Source organism: Ranitomeya imitator, chromosome 2 (assembly GCF_032444005.1).
Source record: "Ranitomeya imitator isolate aRanImi1 chromosome 2, aRanImi1.pri, whole genome shotgun sequence".
Classification (NCBI taxonomy): Eukaryota; Metazoa; Chordata; class Amphibia; order Anura; family Dendrobatidae; genus Ranitomeya; species Ranitomeya imitator.
Genome location: NC_091283.1, coordinates 248,132,733 through 248,150,287, shown reverse-complemented (window position 1 = coordinate 248,150,287; position 17,555 = coordinate 248,132,733). Strand labels below are relative to the sequence as shown.

General features: G+C 43.0%; 1 long non-coding RNA gene across 1 annotated transcript; it reads right to left on the bottom strand.

The window, feature by feature from the left end:
* Positions 1-1,492: 1,492 nt before the first annotated feature.
* Positions 1,493-8,806, bottom strand: LOC138662908 (uncharacterized). Its single transcript, XR_011318089.1, has 2 exons — positions 8,726-8,806; positions 1,493-1,855 (listed from the first exon to the last, which is right to left on the bottom strand). It is a non-coding gene; the product is annotated as an uncharacterized lncRNA (long non-coding RNA).
* Positions 8,807-17,555: the final 8,749 nt, after the last annotated feature.

The following is a 17,555-nucleotide window of genomic DNA, read 5'->3' as shown; positions in this document are numbered from 1 at the left end:
AATCTGGTGACTTCTGGCGGCATGCTCAGTTTTAGCGAAGGGATTTTCCCTGCTACTCAAACACCTTTGTATTTCTGCTGTGTTTGTCTGCCTTCCCAGCACCTTTCCTTTCTAGTCAGTTAGTTTCTTGGGAGATTATTCTTGCTTCATTTATTATTCTCCTTCGTTCTCCTTATTTCCCCTTCATGCTCATGATGTGCACAGCGGCCTCTCCTCTGGTTCCCCAGGAGGTTTGAGAAACCCCTCAACAGCCTTAGGCTGCCGTAACACTATCAGTATTCAGTCAGTATTTTACATCAGTATTTGTAAGCCAAGACCAGGAGTGGGTGATAAATGCAGAAGTGGTGCATATGTTTCTATTATACTTTTCCTCTATTTGTTCCTCTCCTGGTTTTGGCTACAAATACTGATGTAAAATACTGACCAAATACTGATAGTGTGATGGCAGCCTTATAGGGAGCCAAGTCTGATTAAGTTGTGCGGCTGGAGACTGACTTATCTGTACAGGAACCAGCAGGGTGTGGGTGCGGCTCATCTGAGTTGTAGGCTTCATTATTCCCGTTACCGGTGTAATAGGAAGTTACATCCATAACAAGATTTGTTTGTAATGAGACACGGATCAGTTTGGCTGAGTTAGATTATAACTGTCACTCATTACATGTCTCTACAGATTCTCAGTGAGATCTGTGTCCGATCCCCATAGATCTTAGCAGATCATTTACATATTAGGAAAGGCTTGGATTTCTCTGGAATAAGACATCAGTTTGCAGATATCCAGGTATAATATTATACAACGTTCTATGACCTGCATACCCATATAAGTGGCTTAGGAGGGTTGATCTTACTGACATATGTTATTTAGACCTATTATTTTTTTCTAAACATTAAATAAAAAAAAATCAATACAAAAGTTTGACATCACCATAATTATACTGAGACAATAATATATAATATTAATCATATTGAAAAGTCATTTTACGACACCATTAATGTTGAAACCAATATCCTTCTCACCTACCTCCCCTCCGAAGAAAACAAAAATGAAGAGGATTTGCATTTGTTCACTACATGCTTTAATTACACTGCGGGAAGAGACGTCATTTTAATTTTCACCTCAGTTATCGGGAATATTAGAATTGGCCCTGCCACCAGTCCTCTATGACACTGTCCACATGGCAGGATTACATGTCAGTCATCCAGGGCCAGGACAAGGCAGATAAGGCCAATGACACCTGTAAGGCGGCTGTCAGACACATCGTGGATGCGGATATGCAGCACCGATGTGGATGTCCTATGTAATAAACATCTGGAGCACTGCTGTGATCTACATAGTACTAAGAGGGGTTAAAGGACTATGTGGAGACACAGGGGTCAGTGGGTGCTCTCGTCCGATGGTCCAGCTGTCTTAAAAAGACCGCATGGAACAGGGCTCAATCAACCGAATACAAGCCTTCCCCTGTGGGCAGAATACTACTCAGACAATACAGTGTAAAACAGTGTGGCAATACTTTATTGTACCATCAACAGACAATAACATGCAGAACAGTCCCAGCAAATATTCAAGATGGTGCAAATCACAGAGTCTCGCTCTTCCGCTGGCTTGCCGGGATTAGAGGAGCTGCGACCTTAGAGCTTCCAGGGCTGACTACTCCCACTAGTGGCACTCCGCTTTTGGCAGGCTCCCACAGAAAAGAGGTAATGACAAGGTAACGAAGTTGATAGTCTATTGAGGTACGTGGCCAAGTAGACAGATTGTTTCAACCTGGATTCTCCAAACGTCTTTGAGGGTTCTGTGATGGTCAATGGATCCGATCTGTATTCCTCCAGCTAGTCCGTGTTCCCTTAAACCAGCATCCTGTAGAATGTCAAAACCAAGAGGGTGAGGTTGTCCAAAAAATTGGCCATTTAGTTAGTATAATGATTGCTGACCAGGTGAATATTTTTTGACCGACGATACGTAATACTAGGGGGCTTTGGTAAATATTGGGATAAAGACGCATTAGGTAATAAAATTGGCCAGGATCGTTCTAGGCATTGTCTCATCATGGATGATTGTGAATGATGGAATGTAATAACACGTATTACATTTGATGGTGATTAGTGTTGAGCATTCAGATACCGCAAGTATCGGGTATCGGCCGATATTTGCGGTATCGGAATTCCGATACCGAGTTCCGATATTTTTGTGATATCGGGAATCGGTATCGGGATTTAGATTAATGTGTAAAATAAAGCATAAAAATAAAAAATATTGATATACTTACCCTCGGACGGGCCCTGGTTGTCACCGCTGCAATCGCCATGCTTTTCTTCCTAAGAATGAGCGCTTTAATGACCTTCGATGACGTCGCGGCTTCTGATTGGTCGCTGAGTGGTCATGTGACCGCTCACGCGACCAATCACAAGCCGCGACGTCATCGAAAGTAGCGCTCATTCCTAAGAATATCAAGTATATCAATATTTTTTATTTTTATGCTTTATTTTACACATTAATATGGGTCCCAGGGCCTGAAAGGAGAGTTTTCTCTCCTTCAGACCCTGGGAACTATTACGGATACCTTCCGATATTTGTGTGCCATTGACTTGTATTGGTATCGGATATCGGTATCAGCGATATCCGATATTTTTCGGATATTGGCCGATACCATCCGATACCGATACTTTCAAATATCGGACGGTATCGCTCAACACTAAGGCCGGCCTCACACTAGCGAGTTTTACGGACGTAAGAGAGGTGCAGAAAATACGGATTGCACACGGTACAATGCATCTCTATGGCCAAGCTTCTATCTGCCGTATTTTACGGATCCGTATTATACGGCCTTCTACGGCCGTAGAAAATCACAGCATGCTGTGTTTGTCACCGTATTGCGCAAAAAATTCGCCAATGAAAGTCTATGGGGGCGAGAAATATACGGATTACACACGGACCAACAGTGTGACTTGCGTAAAATACGCCAGACATCTCCAGACATCGCCAGGTGCAAGGAATTGTGCCAGGCCCTCAATCATGAAACTCAGACATGCTAATTAGCTCAAAAAGCCACACAGACATCCCAGAAGTCTGGTGCTCGCCTCCACAGAGTTCCAAGCAGCATGGCAAACATCATCAATGTTGATATGCTCCTCATCCTGGTCCAAGAAAGGCCTGAAATATTGGACCAGCGGGATCCTAACTATTCTAACCGGGCCAGGAAAGAGGCAGCTTGGAGGGCCATCTGTGGGCTACTATTCCCTGATTATGCCCAACGGCCACGTGCGGAGCAGACAAGTCTATGTAAGTACACTCATGTATTCACAAGATTTAACTTTAAAAGATGCTTTCCCTACATGATTACTTGAGCAATCCTTTTTATCTTTAAATGTCATTTATGGCCTTATTTGTCATTTTCTAAAGCTGAGGAACATGCCAAAGTGTTTCTGGACATAGTTCATGTTGATCTTGCCCTGCTAAATATTTTCTTGGCCTCATACCCCGTCCAGAGGGTTATTGTCCCTTGTCTTATTTTTACATAATTTTGAGCATTATTCTCATTATAGCACAAGTCATTTTCCTTTCCTATCCTATCATATCTTACCTAATGTATGTTTGCAAGAACAGGGTTCTCTCCCCTCTCTACCAGTCTGATACTGTCAAGTTATTACCTTTTGGCGATATATAGCCCTCTGCATGTAACCCCTTTATCATCTGACTCACCATGGAAATTATTGTGCTATAGCAACTTTTTGCTTAAAAATTACAAATATGTCTGACAACTGGACTAAGCTATGTTCAGAATGATATAGAACATTATTTGTGCCCTTGTAATTGCAGTGGATGATGTTATGACACGATGGCGCAGCATCCGGGACCAATACCGGCGGGAAAGACAGCAGCGGGCTAGGAGTGGGTCAGCAGCCCCACTGAAGAAGAGGAAGTATATATATTACGACCGTCTTTCCTTTTTGGATGCCAGTATGGATCTTAGGCAGTAAGTAAAAACCACTCTACACATTTGTAATGAAACTAAATCTCAGTATTTTTTGTGGATTAGGGTTATGACATTGCAAATTCCATGTAAGGATGTGTCAATATAGTGCAAACAATAATGTAAACAAGCATACATTCAAAAAGGGTCCTGGAGGAGAGAGGACCCTGGCCGCCAAGCATCCCAAGATTCAACAAGGGATGGGTGAGAATGTAGTATGCGAGTTTAGAGATGTTCAGGCAGTGTTTTGTGGTATGGGTTGTTACTGCATGTTATCTGATTGTTTGAAGAGGTGGTTGTGCCTGGTTTTTGTGTAGCTTGAAATGGTATGCCACATTATGATGTGTCGTGATAGTGTTTGTTACATTTGTGGGGCTCTCCAAGACAAATCTTGTATATTCTTGTGTGAATATGAGATAATAGGGGAGTAGAGAAGGAGATGTTGTGCTCCTGTTTTTTTTTTTTTTTTTTGTGTTAATATTGCACACCGATGTCTAATTAAACAATGTCAAAAGAATAATTTCCTTTTATTGTTTTCTTAACAGAACACAGTCAAACCTCACAGAGAGGGAAACCGGATCAGAATCAGACCCTATCATTGATCCTGTAATTGTGGAGGAAGAGGTTGCAGGACCATCTGTGGCTGCATCAGCATCCATCATTGAGGACCCATCAGCAGCATCATCACTGCAGGCAGCAGCAAGTGATGAAGATAATAATAATAATAATAATAATTTTATTTATATAGCGCCAACATATTCCGCAGCGCTTTACAAATTATAGAGGGGACTTGTACAGACAATAGACATTACAGCATAACAGAAATACAGTTCAAAACAGATACCAGGAGGAGTGAGGGCCCTGCTCGCAAGCTTACAAACTATGGGGAAAAGGGGAGACACGAGAGGTGGATGGTAACAATTACTTTAGTTATTCGGACCAGCTATAGTGTAAGGCTCAGGTGTTCATGTAAAGCTGCATGAACCAGTTACCTGCCTAAGTATGTAGCAGTACAGACACAGAGGGCTAATACTGCATAAAGTGTATGAGAACATGATGCGAGGAACCTTTTTTTTTTTTATTATAAATAGGCCACACAGGGCTCGTTAGGTTAATGCATTGAGGCGGTAGGCCAGTCTGAACAAATGAGTTTTTAGGGCACGCTTAAAACTGTGGGGATTGGGGATTAATCGTATTAACCTAGGTAGTGCATTCCAAAGAATCGGCGCAGCACGTGTAAAGTCTTGGAGACGGGAGTGGGAGGTTCTGATTATTGAGGATGCTAACCTGAGGTCATTAGCGGAGCGGAGGGCACGGGTAGGGTGGTAGACTGATACCAGGGAGGAGATGTAGGGTGGTGCTGAGCCATGGAGTGCTTTGTGGATGAGGGTAGTAGTTTTGTACTGGATTCTGGAGTGGATGGGTAGCCAGTGTAATGACTGGCACAGGGTAGAGGCATCGGTGTAACGGTTGGTGAGGAATATGATCCTTGCTGCAGCATTCAGGACAGATTGGAGCGGGGAGAGTTTTGCAAGAGGGAGACCGATTAGTAGAGAGTTACAATAGTCCAGACGAGAATGAATAAGTGAAACAGTCAGAGTTTTTGCAGAGTCGAAATTAAGAAAAGGGCGAATTCTAGAAATGTTTTTGAGATGCAGGTAAGAAGAGCGAGCCAGTGATCGGATGTAGGGGGTGAATGAAAGGTCAGAATCAAGGATGACCCCAAGGCAGCGGGCATGTTGCTTTGGAGTAATGGTGGAACTGCACACGGAGATGGCAATGTCAGGCAAAGGTAGGTTAGTAGAGGGAGAGAACACGAGGAGTTCAGTTTTTGACAGGTTTAGTTTCAGATAGAGGGAGGACATGATGTTAGAGACAGCGGTAAGACAATCACTGGTGTTTTCTAAAAAGGTCGGTGTGATATCGGGAGCAGAAGTGTATAATTGGGTGTCGTCAGCATAGAGATGGTACTGGAAACCAAATCTACTGATTGTTTGTCCAATAGGGGCAGTAAACAACGAGAAGAGTAGGGGGCCTAGGACTGATCCTTGAGGAACCCCAACAGTAAGGGGAAGGTGAGAGGAGGAGGAACCAGCAAAACATACAGTGAAGGATCGGTCAGAGAGATAGGAGGAGAACCAGGAGAGAACGGTGTCCTTGAAGCCGATGGAGCGGAGCATAGTGAGGAGGAGCTGATGATCCACAGTGTCGAATGCTGCAGAGAGATCCAAGAGAATTAGCATGGAGTAGTGACCATTAGATTTAGCTGTTAGTAGGTCATTAGAGACTTTAATGAGGGCAGTTTCAGTAGAGTGTAAAGAGCGGAAGCCAGATTGAAGAGGGTCGAGAAGAGAGTTATCTGAGAGATAGCAGGTAAGACGGGAGTGGACCAGGCGTTCGAGGAGTTTAGAGATGAAGGGAAGATTAGAGACAGGTCTATAATTAGCGGCACATTTTTGATCGAGGGATGGTTTTTTAAGTAATGGATGTATGATGGCATGCTTAAATGAGGAGGGAAAAATACCGGAAGTGAGGGAAAGGTTGAATATTTTTGTTAGGTGAGAGGTGATAGCCGGGGAAAGGGACTGGAGGAGATGTGACGGAATGGGGTCACTGGTGCAAGTGGTCGGGCGAGAAGATGCAAGGAGCCTGCTTACTTCTTCTTCTGTAACTGCTTCAAAGTCAGAGAGTGAACTAGATGCAGTGGGGGAGGGAGGACAGTGCATGGTATGAAGAGATTGGGAGATGATTTCCTGTCGAATGTGGTCAATTTTTTCTTTGAAGTAATTGGCCAGATCGTCAGCACGGAGATCCGTGGTTGGGGCCTGCTCTCTTGGGTTGAGTAGGGACTGGAACGTGTCAAAGAGACGTTTAGGGTTATTGGACAGGGAGGTGATGAGGGTGTTGAAGTAGGTTTGTTTGGAGAGGTGAAGGGCAGAATTGTATGTCTTTAGCATGAACTTATAATGGATGAAATCTTCGGGTAGATTAGATTTTCTCCACAGACGTTCTGCGCACCTGGAGCACCGCTGCAGGAAACGTGTTTGCGGCGTGTGCCACGGTTGTTGCCGTCTGTGCCGAGTTGTTTTATGTATAGGAGGAGCAGCTTCATCCAGAGCACTTTGCAGGGTTTCATTGTAATGCTTCAATGCAGAATCAGGACATGAGATGGAGGAAATAGGGGCCAATGAGGACTGCAAGTTCATCATAAGTTTCTGGGTGTTAATGGCCTGTATGTTTCTATAGGTGTGGAAAGTGGGGGTGACCTGAGCGGGATGGCAGTTCTTGATAGAGAATGAAAGAAGGTTGTGGTCAGAGAGCGGGAGAGGGGAGTTTGTGAAGTCATCCACTGAGCAAAGTCGGGAGAAGACCAAGTCAAGGGAGTTTCCATCTTCATGTGTTGGAGAGTTAGTATGCTGCGAGAGGCCAAAAGAGGAGGATAGAGATAAAAGGTGAGAAGCAGATGGGGAGAGGGGAGAGGCAATGGGGATGTTGAAATCACCCATGATAAGGGTGGGGGTGTCACAGGAGAGAAAGTGTGGAAGCCAGGTGGCAAAGTGATCCAGGAACTGATGAGAGGGGCCGGGAGGACGATACACCACCGCCACTCGCATGGAGAAGGGGACGTAGAGTCTGACCACATGGACCTCAAAGGAAGGGAAGACAAGTGAGGGTACTTGGGGGATAACTTGGAAAGTACATTTGGGTGAAAGGAGCAGACCAACGCCTCCACCTGCTCTGTTGTCTGATCTTGGGGTATGAGAAAAGTGTAGTCCACCATATGAAAGAGCAGCAGCAGCGGTGGTGTCTGACTGCTGGATCCAGGTTTCAGTAAGAGCCAGGAGATTAAGAGAATTAGAAAGGAAGAAGTCATGAATGAAGGAGAGTTTATTACACACAGAGCGAGAATTCCAAAGGGCACAATTGAAAGAGACAGCAGGCATGCAGGGAATATTAATAAGGTTAGAGGGGTTTCTGGGTGTAGCAATTGGGAGGTTTGACTGGCTATAACATGGGGGGCCGGGGTTTGGAGATATGTCTCCAGCGACTAGGAGAAGGAGGATCGAAAGAGTGAGCAGATGGTTAAGTGATTTGTGAGAGCGTCTCTTGTGTTGGATGTTGGGACTGAATGGATCTGTGCTGTTAAGCAATGTGAATAGAGCATGAGTGCTATACATAGGAGAGGCAAGGACAGAGGGGCCGATATGGATGGAGTGTAGAGAGTTAATGCGAGGGCGGTGAATGTGAGTGAATGCAGCAGCCAGAATATAGATTATACAAATAAATATGGTGAGTATTTGTGCTGTTTCAAGTGAATATGGATTAGATTTAGTTTTTCTTACCTGTCTCCTGCCCTGTCTAACTGCCATGTTATAACTGCCGAGTACTTAGAAAAAAAAGTACTTTGAATAAAAAATACACGAATAACAGTGCACGAATGCACCCCCAAGCTACATCTACATTTATAGAAGGCTAGCCCTTAGATCTCTTTTTTTTTTTTTTTTTGTGTTAAAGCTCGTTAGCAATCAATCTAACTCAGTTGAGACAACAGGACACAATAAATGTAGTGATCAGATAAACAAATGTCCAGGTCTACATGGATCATAAAGCACTTTGAAACAGTTATGTGATCTCTCTGAGTAAGGACATGCAAAAGTGAGTTAAATATCTATAAACACAAACAAACGCATAATAGGATGACTAACATATATAGATACATGCAGGATTCAATGCCGAAGATAGAATGACTCAGATACCATCCAAGCTGCTTGCTGTCAGGGACTGGAGCAATAGACATGCAGGATATTTCAGCTCAGAGAATGAATGATATGTTTACCATCCAAGCTGCTTGCTGTCAGGGACTGGAGCAATAGACATGCAGGATATTTCAGCTCAGAGAATGAATGATATGTTTACCATCCAAGCTGCTTGCTGTCAGGGACTGGAGCAATAGACATGCAGGATATTTCAGCTCAGAGAATGAATGATATGTTTACATATATAGATACATGCAGGATTCAATGCCGAAGATAGAATGACTCAGATACCATCCAAGCTGCTTGCTGTCAGGGACTGGAGCAATAGACATGCAGGATATTTCAGCTCAGAGAATGAATGATATGTTTACATATATAGATACATGCAGGATTCAATGCCGAAGATAGAATGACTCAGATACCATCCAAGCTGCTTGCTGTCAGGGACTGGAGCAATAGACATGCAGGATATTTCAGCTCAGAGAATGAATGATATGTTTACCATCCAAGCTGCTTGCTGTCAGGGACTGGAGCAATAGACATGCAGGATATTTCAGCTCAGAGAATGAATGATATGTTTACCATCCAAGCTGCTTGCTGTCAGGGACTGGAGCAATAGACATGCAGGATATTTCAGCTCAGAGAATGAATGATATGTTTACCATCCAAGCTGCTTGCTGTCAGGGACTGGAGCAATAGACATGCAGGATATTTCAGCTCAGAGAATGAATGATATGTTTACATACATAGATACATGCAGGATTCAATGCCGAAGATAGAATGACTCAGATACCATCCAAGCTGCTTGCTGTCAGGGACTGGAGCAATAGACATGCAGGATATTTCAGCTCAGAGAATGAATGATATGTTTACCATCCAAGCTGCTTGCTGTCAGGGACTGGAGCAATAGACATGCAGGATATTTCAGCTCAGAGAATGAATGATATGTTTACCTGTATGAAGAGAGAAGAGATGCTTGATTATATTCTGCCATGTTATAACTGCCGAGTACTTAGAAAAAAAAGTACTTTGAATAAAAAACACACGAATAACAGTGCACGAATGCACCCCTGCATGGTGGTGGTGAAGATGCTGCACCACCACCCTCAGCAGCACATGATGTGGCAAGGCTTGTGGAACATGGCCACAGCAGCAGCCCTACAGGCCCACTGGTGTCATCCCCACAGGCAGCTGGGCCTTTACGGAGATCCCGGCGAAGGAGAGAGCTTGAAGGCAGAAGTGATGTTGATGCTGGGGTCCTCAACTATTTGGCCAGGGCAGCCACAGATGATGGCGAGGAGGCCTTTGCCAGCAGCCTTGCCCGATACCTTAGACCCCTTCCCCGTGAGGTGAGGCTACGTGTGAGAGGGTGTATGCAAATCCTGATTGATTCAAGCACCCCTCCAAATAACCCCTATGAGGTTTTTGAATACCTGGAGTGAAGGCAGCTTGGCCAAACCAGCCTCTTGCGCCTTCAATTCCCTCAACAGGAGCCAAATCAATCAGGATTTGCTGCACCTACTCCACGTATGCCTCCCCTTCAGCCCATCCCATCCCAAAATCTACAAAGGCCATTAGAGTACCAAATGGCAGGCTTCAACCCCCAATCCCAATATGGCCACTTCTCCAGACCCAGTGATGTTGGCTGGTCCCAACCTGGGTTTGGACAACATGGCCATTTTGGGTTGGGGTATGATGCAAGGCAATCTGTACCTCAGCATGATGCACAGAGCCAAATGGCTTATGGTCAACACACATCTGGCCAATATGGACAAGGCCAGTATTCTGGCCCACAAGCCACTGTATCCTCACAGGATGAACTGCCATCGGCCCCACAAAGGCCCCCAGACCAGGACCCAGAGCTGGCAACATCTCCCCCACCAACTTACAGGGATCTGTAATTTTGTTCTGTTTTTTGGTTTTTGTTTTGGTAGCTGGCTACCATGTTAATGTTGTGTTTTCTAAAACTTTCCACTTTGTTGTGGATCCTTGGTATAAAGCAACCCATAAAAAAGGCTTATAAAAACCATATGGCTACAATATGGTGTTAAAAACAAAAAAAAAGGGTTGCAAAGATAGTAAAAAGTTTTCCAAAAAGCCAATTGATGTTTGTAGACTAATCATTTTTGCATCACACACATATTCAGAAAACAGAAACATATGGTCATTAAGTAAAAATACACACAGTACGTTTTCAGTGGTTGATAATAATATATTACAAAAACATATCTTTAAAAAAAAATCACAACTGAGAAACAGCATAATCTTGCCAGGGAGTAGAACCCTGAGGAGAAACAAAATAATTGGTCAATACATCCCTAACTTTGATGCCAGAAAGGGGACGGCGCGGAGGAGGGCCATGTGGTGTTGGATTAATGACACTACGCAACATGTGTTCATCATTACCATCTGAGAAGCAATCATGTATGCGGGTATAGTTGTGCAAAATTACTGATGCTTTGATTACTTCATTGACTGTAGCCTCACTGAGCTGCATGGCAGTCTGTAGGACACGCCATTTGGCCACCAGAATACCAAAGGCGCACTCCACCAGTCTGCGCGCCCTAGAAAGGTGCAAATTAATATCCTCCGACGGTGGTCCAGGTTGCGCCGGGGATAAGGCCTCATGACGTGTCTGGTGAGTTGGAAGGCCTCATCTCCAACCAAAAAAAAAAAGGCAGTGCTTCTGCAGTGGAGCCTGGGAGTTGTTTTGGTGGTGGGAGGTCTAACTGGTTTTCACGTAGCCGCCGACCCATTATAGACGAATTGAAGACCCTAGAGTCTCCAGTTCGTCCATAGGCCCCAATGTCTACAATTATAAACCTGTAGTTACTGTCAACTACAGCTAACAGAACTACAGAGAAAAACTGCTTATAGTTGTAGAATTGGGAGCCAGAGTTCGGCGGCTTACGTACCCTAATATGTTTCCCATCCACCGCTCCAATGCAGTTTGGGAAGTCACAATTGACCTTGAACCCACGGGCTATTTGGAGCCAATCAGCCTGTTTGGGCTCAGGCATCACAAGGTCCTTAAGTCTATCCCATATTTGGCGACAGGTTAACCGCACAATGCCAGAAATGGTGGAGCGGCCAATCAAAAATTCAATGTGGAAATCTGTAAGTGAAACAAACACAATAAATTAGGTTTGTTTCAAGAGTGCACACAAAACATGAATAAGCACAATCATATTTGCATTTGTGGGCTACTAAATTAACACTGAAAAGGGAAAAATGGCCTTAAGGGGCTGAAATATAACAGTTATGTCACGTTGTCACATCTGCTTTGGCCTTAATGTACACATATTATGGGTAAAAATTTAAAAAAGAAAAATTTAGAAAAAAGATCATCAACATACAGTATGTGAGGATGGAGAATACATACCGTAACGTGAGGAGAAGACGCTCCTCAGCAGAGATGGCTTTGCGCAGCCTTGTGTCCTGAAATGTTATTCCTGGGCGTAATATCTCCAACAATCTGTCAAATGTTTGGATAGACATGCGACAGTAGAGATAAAACTTGTCTGGATGTTCCCGCAGAGCTGTATATAGCCGATGAAAATGGCCTTTAGTGAGGCGTTTAGTCAGAAGAGGATGCACCCACATTCTTCTGCTCCTCCTTCGCGGATCCACAATCACAGGGTATGGGTGCCCAAACCGACGAGACAATAGCCAGTTATACAAAACACGCTGCGTTGGGGTGAACTGCAGGTGGTCAGACATGGTCCAAATGTTACAACAACACTCCAACAGTTGCAAAACCACAAAATGACCATATGGGAGTGAGACACCTGTTGTAGAGGCCTTAAATAGGGTTGATGAGGGTAATTTAAATCAATTTCAGCCGCCAAAACCGTCCAAAACCGTCCATTTTGTCAGGTTGCGTGAAAAATATGCATTACGGTGGGCATACGGATTACATACGCAACATTACATGCGCAAAATACGTGACCACACCTTGCCTACGGACTTTTTACGGACCACCGTATTTCTAATTTTGGAGCGTATTACGGCCGTAAAATACGGACCGTATTTTTCAACGCAGAGTGTGAGGCCGGCCTAATGGTGATGATAGATGAGGGGTAGATAGTAATTGTTGTCTGGATGTATTCTTAGCTCTATGATACGCTCTCTTTATACATCTATGACAAGAGCCCCGATCACAAAATCTGGTGTTAAGATCTTTAGCTTGTGTTTCAAAATCTGCCTCAGATGAGCATAATTGTTGCAGAAACTGACACCCTGGAATCGATAAGGAAACTTGGGTGAGACGAAGAAGAGTGCAGTAGAGCATTTACTGACTTGGGTTTTCTGTAAATGTCAGTCTGCAACATATTCATAGCTTCTCTCTTAATTTTAATGTCCAAAAAATGATCAATCACCTGTGAGTGGTATTGATATGTCAGATGTATGTTTAGGCAATTGTTGTTAAGAAATGACATAAAGCTGTGTAACTCCTCGAATGAAGAGAATTCACCGCACACTCTATCCGTAAGGTGATGCAAAAATGGAAATTTATGTGGTCACACACAATATTCGTAGAGCAGAGAAGATAAAAATGTATATGAGCGACTCTATTCGACGTTTTGACCGATCTCCGGTCTTATTTAATATGCCGCTGCAAGAGAAAGAAGCTGTATAAATACCCTATACAAAAGTGACTTAATAAAAAAGCTCTGACAAAATACAATAACATTATACAATATCTACAAAGTATGCACAAAATATTCAGAACTTTGCAAACAAGTCTCTGTCACAATAACCTGTAAATAATCATGTATAGTGAAATAAACCCACAATATCTGTACATTGTGTTGTTATAGGTCCACTACCCCGATGAACCCAAGGTATCGCTACAGCGGCGTGTAATGAATGCAATATAACCACATAGTGTGGCCAACCATAATATGTGATAGAATGTAGTCAGGAGAGCTTCATGGAGGAGTGTAAGGTAAAAGACACATCCAAAGACAGCTGTTTCGGATGGATACCATGCTTGGCATAGGTGGTTTTCCTTTATTGGATGTTTTCCTTTATTGGATGCTGCCCTTCCCTTGGTTGTTCCTTCCCGGGGAAAGGCCTGGCTATTCACTGCCTGCATTGAGAAACACGTGATGGTGTCTCCGCGGTGTTGGATGTTTTGGTCTCCACGAGGTCAATCATCCGTGCCGCTTTAGCATTTGCACATTTTACCAGATAGGCTTCCAGCCAACCATAGAAGAGATCTACACATACTAGGACATTTTTCACACACTCCTACCTTGGGTAGCTGTATGTAGCCAGTCTGCAGTCTCTGAAACGGGTAGAGAGGCCTGGGTGTTGCTTTCTTAGGGATTTTTACTGGTTTACCTGGGTTGTGCTGTGCACTGATGAGGCATGACTGTACAAGCTTTGCGGCTGCTTAACTGAAACCAGGAGTGATCCAGAAGGCATCTACCATGGACACGTGACATTTTGAGGTGTGAGTGGGGCCATGTGTTGCTTGCACCATAATTAGGAGCAGGGACCTTGGTATTTACAATACATCCTTATTCTCCCATACTCCTTCTGAGTTCAGCTCAGCTCCCATTCTTCCACAGTGTTCTTTCTCTGTTTGGGCAGCTGGAGGGATTTCCGGACATCTAGGCTCAGTGTGGCTGGAATACTCTGACTCTCCGCCACCGTCCATTGCTCTCTAGGCCGCCTTGCTGCTACTTTAGTAGCCTCGTCCGCCCTTCTGTTGTTTTCTACCTCCACAGAGTCACCGTCCGTGTGTGCTTTCACCTTGATTATGCCAACCTGGACTGGTAACATCAATGCCTCCACTAATTGTTTCACCAGCTCTACATTGTTAATGGGCTTACCGGCTGATGTAAGAAATGTTCTGCTTCTCTAGATAGGGCCATAATCATGGGATATTCCCCATGCACAATTCAAATCTGTGTAACTGTTAGCGACTTTACCTGCAGCAGCTCTACACGCCTCAGTGAGTGCCTTCAACTCTGCCTCCTGCGCTGACATGTGAGGAGCGAGTGGTTCAGCTCGCATTACCTCATGTGAGGATACTACTGCATATCCAGTGTAGAATAGCCCATCCTGGTGGTATCTGGAGCCATCTACAAAAATAAAAACCTCAGAATATGCAATAGGAACAGGTTTTCTTCATGAACATACAGTACAGACCAAAAGTTTGGACACACCTTCTCATTTAAAGATTTTTCTGTATTTTCATGACTATGAAAATTGTACATTCACACTGAAAGCATCAAAACTATGAATGAACACATGTGGAATTATATACTTAACAAAAAAGTGTGAAACAACTGAAATTATGTCTTATATTCCAGGTTCTTCAAAGTAGCCACCTTTTGCGTTGATGACTGCTTTGCACACTCTTTGTATTCTCTTGATGAGCTTCAAGAGGTAGTCACCGGGAATGGTTTTCCAACAATCTTGAAGGAGTTCCCAGAGATGCTTAGCACTTGTTGGCCCTTTTGCCTTCACTCTGCGGTCCAGCTCACCCCAAACCATCTTGATTGGGTTCAGGTCTGGTAACTGTGGAGGCCAGGTCATCTGGCGTAGCACCCCATCACTCTCCTTCTTGGTCAAATAGCCCTTACACAGCCTTGAGGTGTGTTTGGGGTCATTGTCCTGTTGAAAAATAAATGATGGCCAAACTAAACGCAAACTGGATGGAATAGCATGCCGCTGCAAGATGCTGTGGTAGCCATGCTTGTTCAGTATGCCTTCAATTATGAATAAATCCCCAACAGTGTAACCAGCAAAGCACCCCCACACCATCACACCTCCTCCTCCATGCTTCACGGTGGGAACCAGGTATGTAGAGGCCATCTGTTCACCTTTTCTGCGCCACACAAAGACACGGTGTTTGGAACCAAAAATCTCAAATTTGAACTCATCTGACCAAAGCACAGGTTTCCACTGGACTAATATCCATTCCTTGTGTTCTTTAGCCCAAACAAGTCTCTTCTGTTAGTTGCCTGTCCTTAGCAGTGGTTTCCTAGCAGCTATTTTACCATGAAGGCCTGCTGCACAAAGTCTCCTCTTAACAGTTGTTGTTAGAAATACCCTGGTTTAGGGAAAGAGGGGAAAAAAAGAGACAAGTGCGGCGCTTCCTCTGAGCGTAATACGTTTTTACCAATAAGTTAAAAACATTTCTTTTATTTGTAGTTCTGCTCACCTTCTATCGGTAAGAACTGCACGTTGAGATTCTCAAGGAATCAATTCTTTAGGCAACTCTTCTTCGTATGTTATATAATCAAATAAGGTGTGCAGCTCACTTTGGAGAACTATGTGTTGATCCTGCTTCAGATCCACATAGGTGGCGATTTCAAAGGGAAAAAAACTCCAAGTAAATGTGGCGCTAAGCACCTACGGATTTTTAGAATGCATCCACTTCAAGTGAAAAATGTTAATAAAAATTCATTTATTTTCTCAAAATAAAAAAATAAAATATATTTGTAAAATATTTTTAAAAAACAGTACAACGCGTTTCGGCTGCTATTTTTACAGTGCAGCCTTCATCAGGTAGCAAAAAAACAAAAAGAACAAACAATACAATAAGCACTATAAAATGATGTTGCAACCTCCAAGTTCTCTTATTTATGAGGGTTCCTAGAAGGGATTAGCGGGGCGGGATCGGGGATCAGGTTCTCCTTTCCTGATAACTAGCTACATGGTAGCCTCTAAAGAGACACATTTTTCTTATATATATAAAAGAGCAGTTTAGTACTTCTATTCTATCCAAAATGAACTTTTAAATACATGGTATTACACTGCTACGAACAAACACATTAAAAATATAGGTATATACACAATCATAAATATGATTCACTCCAATACCTCATCAATTCCACTACTATCAATTCATCCCATAAAATACATAAAAAAAACAAAAAAAACGAAACAAACAAAATATATATATATATATATATATATATATATATATATATATAAAAAAAAAAATCCTTTGGAAAGAAAAAAAGGAATTTTTTTTTTTGTTGTATTGACCCATGCGCAAACGACTGAGCTATTTATGACAAACCCTTACACATTCTCTACTACATCATTTAGTCCATTTGGATAAAGGCTTTGTAACCTAAATATCCAATATGACTCCTTGCGGTTTAATAATTTGTTCCTGTTATTAGCCCCTTTTGGTACATGCTCCAGCGGTGTGACAGTAATGCAGAAGCATTTATTGTGCTTCAGCAGGAGATGACGGGACAGACTATGTTTAATCTGCCCGTTCTTTGCATTATAGCGGTGATTATTCATCCGGGCACTCAATTCCTGGGAAGTTCGTCCCACGTATTGGAGCCCGCATTTGCAAGTCACTACGTAGATGACAAAATCCGTTCTGCATGTGAGTCTCTGCTTAATCTTAATTGTTTCCCCAGTAGTATTAGATTGAATACTCCGAGCTCCGTGGCTAATGATCTTACAACATTTACATTTGTTTGAAGAGCATCTATATACTCCTGTGTTCATCTTCCCTCCATTCACATTGGTATTGTTTCCTATCATGTTTTCTATTTTTGGAACCTCTCTTAATTTACTCTGAGCTACAATATGTTTCACTGTCGCTCCTCTCCTAAAAGTTATTCCCGATTCCCTCGGAAGCATTTTCCCAAGAATCACATCTTTTTTTAAAATATACCAATATTTTTTTTAAATTCTCCTTATCAATACATTCCCTTTATTATAAGTTGTTATAAAATTAAACTTCCAAAGATTTCTCTTATTCTCCTGATTGCTTGCTGGCCGTTCTTTCCCTCTAATTTCCTCTGCATTACAATTTTTTCTCTTCCTACTTGGGAGACAATCCTCCTGT